General features: G+C 43.2%; 1 pseudogene; it reads right to left on the bottom strand.

Annotated features, from left to right (window-relative positions):
• Positions 1 to 674: 674 nt before the first annotated feature.
• On the bottom strand, positions 675 to 1,541 carry LOC134381673 (ret finger protein-like 4A; annotated as a pseudogene).
• Between the last annotated feature and the right edge of the window lie 8,288 nt (positions 1,542 to 9,829).

The raw sequence follows: 9,829 nt of genomic DNA, 5'->3' as shown, positions 1-9,829 counted from the left end.
CTGCAGCTCTCCTCCCCCACCTTCACCTGGCCCCACAGAAGCCTGGTTTAGCTGTTTTGATGTCTGGGGCCTGCCATTAGTAGAGGGGTTTTTCGTCTAGGGCATACTCTGTGTTCTTCTGGACATTATGAAATAAAATTTCAGAATACCAAGAGTGAGAGTTTTCAAAGGGTTTCACAGGCTCTGTAGTCTCAATTCCTATACAAAGGATCCAAGTAACATCCAGGTTTTACCAAGATGCTTCCAGCCTTTTGCCTAAAGGGGACACCATATATATATATTTGGCAGTCTTCAAATACAGTAAGGCTTTATTAATAAGGAGAGTTCGTAGGATAAATGAAACTATAAATGGTGTACATTCAGGGTATATTTATGCAATGACTATGCTATTTATACAAGATTCAAATCTGTGCAAATGGAGTATCACTGTGTCCTATGGATTACTAATATAGTCTTTCTTGATTGTCTAAATTTTTTAACTTAGTATACATATATTATTTATTGGTTTACAAATAAACAATTAATTAAATGTTTGATTTAATAAAGACCCAAAAGGCAACTGTGATCATACTTATTTTTATGCTGTTAACTATGTCCCATGTGTGTACCAAGCAGAAACATTTTTAGCTTTGAGCACAAAGTGATTTTTTCTAAATGTTTTTGTATCCAAAAGTTTATCTGCCTTGTTCAGGATAAAGTGGAGATCTGGCAGTGCCCAGATTCATCACAGGACAGATACTCAGGAAGCCTTGATCATCGTTACTTGCATTTGCAGGAGCAAAAACTGGGCACAGTGGCTCTGCAGCAGGAACTTCAGTGAATGTGACGATATGGGATCCATCACTAATGTTATAAAAGGAAATGATTCCCATATCCACATCCAGGAAAATCCCTACTTGGCATAACGGGGGGCTCATATACAGGAGGATTAAAGGCTTAGTGCTGGCTGAGAGGTGCTTTTCATTTCTCAAACCCACAGTCCAGAAACCAAGTTCTGAAGACAGTAGAACTGCCCCTTGTCGACTGACAGATTCTTTGCACACACCCAGATTCCATTCTTTGCTTGTCCCCACATCCACCTCTCAGTAATGGCGGCCAGAGGTGAACCAAGGAGAGCCCAGGACACAGATTATGTGTTCAAATCTCTCAGCACACTCTCTGCGATTCTGTTGGAAATTTCCACAACGGACGCACCTCAGGTCATCAGAAATAATGAGTTGATTGTTGGCTGTGTCAACATCAAAGATCATATCTACTTGGAACTTTAGCATCCTTGGGTTCAGCTGTAGAATTGCTGTCAGCTGAGGCTCCAGTTCCTCTATTTTGGAAACCATCTTCTCCAGCTGGCAATTGGGCCAGATGTCTTTCTCCTGGGTGTCCTCAGAGCACAAGGGGCACAATAAAACTTCCCCATCAGGTTCCTTTGCAATGAAACTGATACACTGGAGGCAGCAGGCACACTCACAATTTAGGTTCACGGGTTTTCCAAGATGAGACGGGAAGATGAGACATCCGCCTGCTGCTTTAAATTGTTCAGCCATGGCCACTGTCTCTCCTCCCACTAGGTTCTCCTGTGCCCTCCAGCTGCTTCCACTAACAGCTTGGTTGTTAAAGGGGACACCATTCATCACCCAATAATCCTGAATCTGAAGATGGCAGTCCTCCTCTGATGACCAGTAAAGGAAGACCACAATCTGGCCTATAGCCTAGAGCTGAGCCCCTGAAAGGGATAACTGGTCTACCTTTCTGTTTCTTTCTGCAGAGCCAAATTATGGGCAGTATGAAATGAGATTACAAACTTCTTTTCCCTTATTTGGCAACAAAAGAAATGAGTTTCTCCCTAATCTCTATATTTTAAAAAGGTGCAGTAAACAAGATCTTTAAGCAGAGGAAGTTTAAGCAAGGAACTAGCAGGTTCTACTCTAAGTACAGATACAAACGGACATGGTGCTTAAGAACCGAAGTCTAAAATCTGTTATTGCCTGTTTTCTTAAGATGAAAACACTCACGTGGTAGAACCAGCAATCATAAGCACCTTTGGGGATTTTCCTCAGCAGCCCCCATAACACTGTTGTAAAATTAACAGTAATTAGGATTATTGCTTAAATGTCCTGTCATTTATATCTAATTACCACTTACTACAATAAAAATTATCATGAAATACATGTCAGATTCACTTTGTTGAAGACTTCATTTAATTACAATCTTTAAGTTCTGTAGATTTTTTTCTTAATAGTTTACTGCTTGCTTGTTTTATATGGCTGCTTAGGAGGGCACTGCACACGGGGTGGGGTGGGCTCCAGTCTCCTTACAAGAGAGACCCCTAATGAGACTGTGTCTTGGGCATGGGGTGGGGGGCACCGTGCAACATCCTGAACACAGTGGTGATCCTGGCAGAGCCGGTGATGCTTCGAGCTCAATCGTGCCCCGCTGGGCCTCGATTGGGTGGGGTGTGGACAAGGTAAGGTGAGCTAGCAGGGGGTGGACAAGGTAAGGCGAGCCAGCAGGACCACACCCTCGTGGGCCAGGGCAGTCTCTCAGGTAGGGCTCTGGGACCGGGCTGGAATCCCCTGGGCATGGCCAGGAGGTCAGCCTTCCACCAACGACACAGTTTAACACCGGGGTTCATACTGGGTGTCCTGTGGTCCCCTCCCATGTAAGGCCTCACACCCCCTTGGCTGCTCTGTAACCACCCTCCCTGCACCCCTCCTGAGCATCCCTATAGCCCACCTGGACGGCTTCTGCGGCTTCTTCCTCTCTCCATCCCGTGTCCATCAGCATTTACCTTTCTTCGTTCAATTCCTTTCCAGCCCCATTCTTTGCTTTCTGAGGTGACAATGGCCTCTTGGAATAAATCAGGTTCATGTTGATATATTATGAGTATAATTAAATACCAGTAATCCATTTCATGGGATTTCAATTTGGCAAGCATAGATGGAGTAATACCATGTACTGAGCCCTAGAGAAAAATCAAACAAAATCTAGCCTCTCAAGTCTACACAGCTAGCACGTTTTGTTTTGGTTTTTTTAGCTCTTATGGTTGAGGACATGCAGTATTTCTCTTTCTGTGCCTGGTTCATTTCACTCAACAGAATTTTCTCTAAGTTCATCCACGTTGCCGCAAATGATAAAATTTCATTCTTTTTTATGGCAGAGTAATATTCCATTGTGTATAGATACCACAGCTAACACAGTTTTTCCTCAAAGGAGATGTTTTTAGGTGATACATGATGAGATTTTTAAAATTTGAATAATGGTTTATGTTAACGTGCACTAAGACTATAACAAGCATATCAAATCTGTGTTTTTTTGATTACTATTGTTTAGAATGTGGATAAAGAAGATAGTATGTAAAATAAGTGAGGCCGTTTAAAGAAAAATATTAAATAAATAACAGAGAAATGACAAAATCTGTGCAAATGTTTGGCTCATGGCTAATTTTTAGGAAGCAGGAATTCAGGAGGAGAAAAAGAAATGTATCCAAGACACATGCTCCTCCTAATGCGGACACAGTGAGGGGGAAATTACTTCTGGCTTGGGAGACAAAGAAGGCTTCATGGAGGAGGTGGCATTTGAAATGGGGCTGGAAGGATGGCTAGGAGCTCTTCCATGGTTGTGCAAAATAGAGGCCACTCCACGTGGAGAAAACAGCAGATGCCAATTGTTCAAACTAAACTTTGATCTGAGAAAGCCTTCATACTCTTCAACCTAACTTGGCACATAAACAAACTGAAAACCTAATTTAAAGGTGCGCTTCTGTGACAATAGCTGGGTCTCAGTCAATCACAACAGCTGCACTGCAACCACACGCAGGTGGCCAGCTGTTCAAATGGTGTTCAGATATGGCAAGCGCCAAGCTGTAACCAGCCCAGCTGTTTCTGCACCTCACATCCTTCTTCTGAACGTCACTTTCCTTTTTCAGTCTACAAATCTTCACTGACCACACAGCACAAATAGGCACTCAGCAAAATCTGAATCTGTTTTGATTCTGGAGGCTGCCTGATTTGTAAATCTTTTTTTCTTACTTAATTAAACTTTGTTTAATTTGTCTAAGGTTTTTCTTTCAACACAGGTACACAAGTGATTGAAGTAAATGCAGTCCTAAAAGCAGAAATGGGACTGATGTTAATCAGTGGGGCTGGAAATGGGTCATGAGGAGTTCAGAATTGGGTTTTGTTCCTTGTGCTTTAGCACAGATCGTGAGGGCAGGGATCTTCACACTGTGGGTGAGATCAGTGGGTTAGGACATGGATTTACTGGGATATGACTGGGATCTAAAATAATGACAGATGGCAGTTAATATTAGAGAGCATCTTCCAGCATAGTAGCATATCATGAAACTTTTGGGTTCTGAGTACTGAGTCATGATATGAAATGGGTTGCAGTCAAGAAATTCTGAAACCTGTTGCCCAGTGTGATGAGACTTTCAGTCATGGTAGAACCTGGCAGTAGTCTACTTCCAGCCGTCTACTTCCAGCCACCTCTCTAGTCAGTGCATACAGGAGTCACCTGTATAAGTTTACTTTAGCCTTCCTCTTGCCCATCAAACTTTTTTTTCAGTCTGCTGGGATTAAATGAGGAAGTTCTGGTAACTTCAGAGAGGATGGCACAGATTCATAGGGCATTTCATGGTTGAGGGTGAGTTTTTAACTGACTGCGGCCAGGCTGTATTTTTGTTTTTGTTTTTTTAAACAGTTTTGGGGGGGTATAATTGATATAATAAACTGCACATATTTAATGTATACAATTGGATGAGTTCAGACATGAACATACCCCTGTGAAACCATCACCACAATCAAGGTAATAGATATATCTATTACCTCCAAAAGTTCCCTGTATCCCTTTTGTGTGTGTGTGTAGTAAGACCACTTAGCATGAGATCTATCCTATTAACAAATTTTTAAGTGCATAATACACTATGTTTGACTATAAGCACCATGCTGTACAGCAGAGCTCTAGAACTAATTCATCTTGCGTAACTGAAACTTTATGGGTGTTCCTCAAAAAATTGAAAATAGAACTACCATAGGATCCAGCCCTAAAGAATTGAAATCAGGATCTCGAAGAGATATATGCACTCCCACATTCATAGCTGTGCTATTCACAACAGCCAAGTTGTGGGAACAACCCAGCCTGGGTTTTGATCCCTTGCTAATTGGGTTAACCAGTTTGGGGATCTCAGTTACCCAAGCCATATTGCTTGTGACTGGATTGTTTTTGGCAGGGTGCCACTGAGGCCTGAGGCTCCTCATTGCTGTCTGAGAATAGTGACAGGATCTGAAGCTCCCAGCATGAAGAGTGTGTGGGCTGGTGCAGAGTCCAGGCTGTGCAGATGATGTGGGATGATGCCACGTCAAAGTCAGAGGGATGGCCTATGTAGCACATTCGCTGCAGGAAAACAGGCAATGGCAGATATTTTTCATTTGTGTTAGAACATTCAAGAGCCAGGTTGCTCAAGGAGCAGAACATTGGCTTTGGATATAGGAGATGAAGCCATCCAAAGCCACACCACTCACTGCTTTGCTGACAAACAATGGGAAAGAGCCCAGGGAAGACAGTAGGCAGCAGGACCCACCCGGTTGTGAGCTGGTACAAGTTTATCATCAGTGTCTCCAGACTCCTTTCACCTCTGAGGACCTCAAATGTGTTCCTCGACCACCCTAGGGCAGCTCCTTCATATAGTACTCCTCCCTTTCTCGAGGTCTGCTCCCAGGAAAAGTTCTAGAAGTTTCTTTCTCAGTCTGCTGTAAAAGACTGATAATGGCTTACATTTACCTTTGGAGGGGGTTTTGTATTTTCGCAAGGCTGAATTTCTTAATGCTAAGGAGTGAAGCTTGAGCTGGACTACCTGGCACCAGTCAGTGGGGACAGCGTCTATAAGGTTAGGGTGCCATCCCTCACCCAGTCAAAGCACAGCTTGTAGTAGCTTGTTATTCCACCTATGCAGACAGTCAGGTTTGGTCGGTGCTACTTGGAATTAGATCTTTAAAGCTGAAAAGAACCTGGTCAAATTTCATTGCCTTAGAGATAAATTGAAACCTGAAGGCATGAAGTCACTTCAGTTCAGTTCAGTAGATGTTGCCTGAACACTGACTGCGTGCCAGCCCGCATGCCTGACATAAGAGAAACAGTGACAGATACAACACAGCACCTGCCTTCCATCTGCCCTACCCACACGGCCAATCTATGCACACTCAGGATGGCATTCTCACTTCTGCAGGCAGGTCTGTCATGCAGAGTGGGTAGACAGGCCACCAGTACAGGTGGCTTTGGAAAAGATTCTTTAATTTGGTAGAACTATCGACAATGACTCATAAGGCGCACCTGAAGGATACAGTCATTGTCTTGTCCCTGAAATCTTGGGAGATAAAGTTAGATCCAGGAGGCAGAGATTAGGACACAAACCCATAACGTTTGTAGCTGTAAGTGCCTCTTCATTTATTTGAATTAAACCAATATTTGTTAAGGGCCTATTTTGCCCATTACTGAGAAGAGTACCAGAGTACGAAGATGAATGAGGCCGTTGCTAACATGAGAAAGTCTTAGGGAAAAGCTTGCTGTGATTTTCAAGCTGCAGATCTGCGCCCACTAGTGGGTCATGAAACCAGTTCAGTAGATATAAACACAACTTAGGGAGAGAAAAAGGGAATAGAATAGAATAAAACAATACACATTGCATACATTAAAGGTAAATAGAGTTTCACAAAGTGTTACGTATATGTGTATATATATCATCTTTAGCATGCGTGTATATATATGTTTAACAGATTCCTACTGATAGTTGTGATGTAAAAGAAAAAATCTGAAAGTCATGATTTACAGTACATACCATCGGAAAGGGTGATGTTTCAGGCTGATGTGCCTGTAGTAGAACCAGCTAGTACATAGGTTAATAGACAGTGTATCAGTTATCTATTGCCACAGTAATGTGGCAAAGTGAATAACCACAAGCCCACAGTGGCACAGAGCATTAAGCACTGGTGTCTTCCGTGCCACGGAGTCAGCTGGAGAGCTCTGCACATTGTGGTTGGCTGCCTCACACATCTTAAAACAGGTGGGCTATCGGCTGCTCTAAGTGAACTTGGCTGGGGTGACAGGGGCAGTTTGGCTTGCTCCGTGTGTTTCTCATCTTCTATCAGACTAGTCTGGGCAGGTTCTCACGGCAGTGACATGTGTGAGAAGACATGCCCAATTGTGCAAACACTTTTTAAGCCTCTTTGCATCTTGCTTTCTAATTTTCCATTAACCAAAGTTGCACAGCCAAGCCTCGAGTCAGATGGGAGGGCATTGCAAATTACATAGCAAAGAATGAGGGCCATTTTTATAGTTTACCACAAAAATGAGCAATAATGTTGGATTTGCCTTCCCTTCTCTGATCTTGGTTTCAACAGCAGGTGCCTAGAACTCCAGAGGATATGGCTAGAGCTGTTTTCCCTTTGCAGCCTAACAGAACAGTTACAGGTGTTGAACAAGGTGGTGCCCTAGACTAGAAAGGGGGTACAGGCATGTGTGGGGATCTCCTAGCAAGGCAGAGCTGGGTGGAAGGCAGCCAGGAGAGAGGGTGTGAGGGAACCTTCAGGAGGACCCTGAAAACAACTGGAAACATTCCTGCTCTTCCCAATTCAGTGCTGGGTTCAAGGGGGGAGTTTCAATCAACTTTTTCCAGGAAGAGGAAGTTAGTCCCGTTTCCAACGTGGAAAGAAGCAAGCTTTCTAGTTGTCACTAAGTGGTGATGTGACCTTAGGCAAATGGCGTATCTTCTCAGGGCTTCAGTTTCCCCACTGTAAAGAAAGGGAGATGACTCTGAGGGCTGTAAAATGCCTTCCAGCTGAGATCTTCTCTGTCTCTTCTTTCCCCACTGCCTCGCCACGGTACGTATATGTTGTTAAGGCCTCACGCCTCCCTCGAGTGCTCATAAGAGAGCAAATCCCTCCTGGTCTTTTCCCTGCCTAGTGCAAAACTGCCTTAGCCTCTCCTTTTTGACACAGGACTTCTACGGTTGATCTGTGTACATCTGCAAGATGAGTCTCGCCATACTTACTCAGCAAGGCTGGAAGAGGCACCTCTGTCGCTCTCTCTTTTTTAAAGCCACTAAAAGGCCATGGAATCTGCCCAAGCAGCTGGAAAAGCAGCAATGTATTCATTTTTGATTAATTTAGAGACGCGAGCTGGGAAACCCTTGGGCTGATCCTTGTAACAAATCTGGATCCTCTGAAAAGCTCACCTAAGCGATCCCTACAGAAGTCTTTAATACTCAGTGGGGGAAGGGGAAAGATTTGACTCTTCAAAGGTCACTATCACTTTTAACCATGTAAAAAGAATAACAAGGAAGAATATCTTCAAGTAAAGAGGAGTTTGAGGTTCGCTTTTTAGGGGACCAACTCGTTGGGTTGAGACAATCCACTCTTGTTTTCAGACTCTCCAGATGAGTAGAAATGCAGACGATGGTAGCATGAGGGGCCTTGAGTCTACACCTCTCTACCTCTGCTAGTCCGTCCGTCTCATCCTGGGACCTCAGGCACAGGCTGGAGAGCAAAAAGGAGAGCTGGGTTTGAGTGACCTGGAGCCGTATGGATCACCTGTGCTGGGCTCCTGGTTCTGGCATTAATGGCTGTGAGGAGCCAGACAGATTCGTTAACTTCTCCATGCCTCAGTTTCTTGGTCTATACAATGGAAACCATAATAGTCTCTCCCTTACAGAGTTATGAGGATTAATGGACACCTGCATGTAAAATACTCAGCACCTGGCACCACATAAACTCAAAAACGGTTAGATAGTAGTGGCAGCGCTGCCTAAACCTGCATTAATTATTTTAAAATTGAAGCCTCCTTTCTATTCTTTTGGCTCTTAACATAGCTAAAAAGACAATCTTTTTAAAAGCCTCAGCTGACTGTGGGTTTGAAAGTTCCTGGCACAATCGCCCAAGCTTTTTTTTTTTTTTCCCTTCTTCCCCTAGTTATGTGATGACCTTGTCTGCATTTTTTTTCCTTGCACAAGTGCCTTCCTAATCTATGTTCATTGAAGAACTCCCTGTAAACAGACTTCCCCTTTCCCTCCTCATCAGGAGAATCTGCCCTGGAATCCTCTAAATATCAACTCAGAGAACCATCCCCTAAACCTAGAGGTACTTTTGCTTATAGAATCTTAAGACCACTGGATGGTATCAGTGTGTTTTCTGAAGCTGTAGAGATAGCCACTCAAGAAACACATTCTCAAAAAAATTCTTTATTCTATGAATTAGTCAATTCCCTTGTCGTAGATGTGAAATTATCTCTAAACCACCCTGACAAGGGAGACTCTTACAGTGAGAAGCAAAGAGACGTCGGGTTGTAACAATAGGAGGCCTCATCTGCAATGCAAATGAGCAACCAGCAGGCAGATGAACCCTTATGGGAAAACCACGCTAATCATAAAACCCGCTTGCTTTAGGGAGCCTGCAGCGTAAGGACAAGCAGAATCATAGCTCTGTGAATCCCCTCTAATATGGTATATTAGGGAATTATCCAGGTAATTTTCTATGAAATTGCATTTGAATGAAACAAAATGCATTGCTGGGCAGTAGATAATATCTTTAAAAATCAAATCCGCAATTGCAGATTGAATTATTTATGGTTGTCACTATAGCTATGATAGTTTGGATATAAAATAGTCAGGCTTTACCCTCTGTTTTTATTTGTAGGAAAACAAGTCATTCAAGCTTTTTAGTGATACAATGTGACTTGCTGTCGATGGCAGTTACAAATTTTCAAGCCCTGCCAAGCAGAGGAGTACCCAGAAGGGACATATGTTTTCTCTGCTTTGTGTTCCAAATTTGCCTTAAAAACATGC

This window comes from Cynocephalus volans, chromosome 7 (genome assembly GCF_027409185.1).
Source record: "Cynocephalus volans isolate mCynVol1 chromosome 7, mCynVol1.pri, whole genome shotgun sequence".
Taxonomy (NCBI): Eukaryota; Metazoa; Chordata; class Mammalia; order Dermoptera; family Cynocephalidae; genus Cynocephalus; species Cynocephalus volans.
Note: the sequence above shows the minus strand (reverse complement) of the source record. Positions and strands in the feature narration are given on the sequence as shown.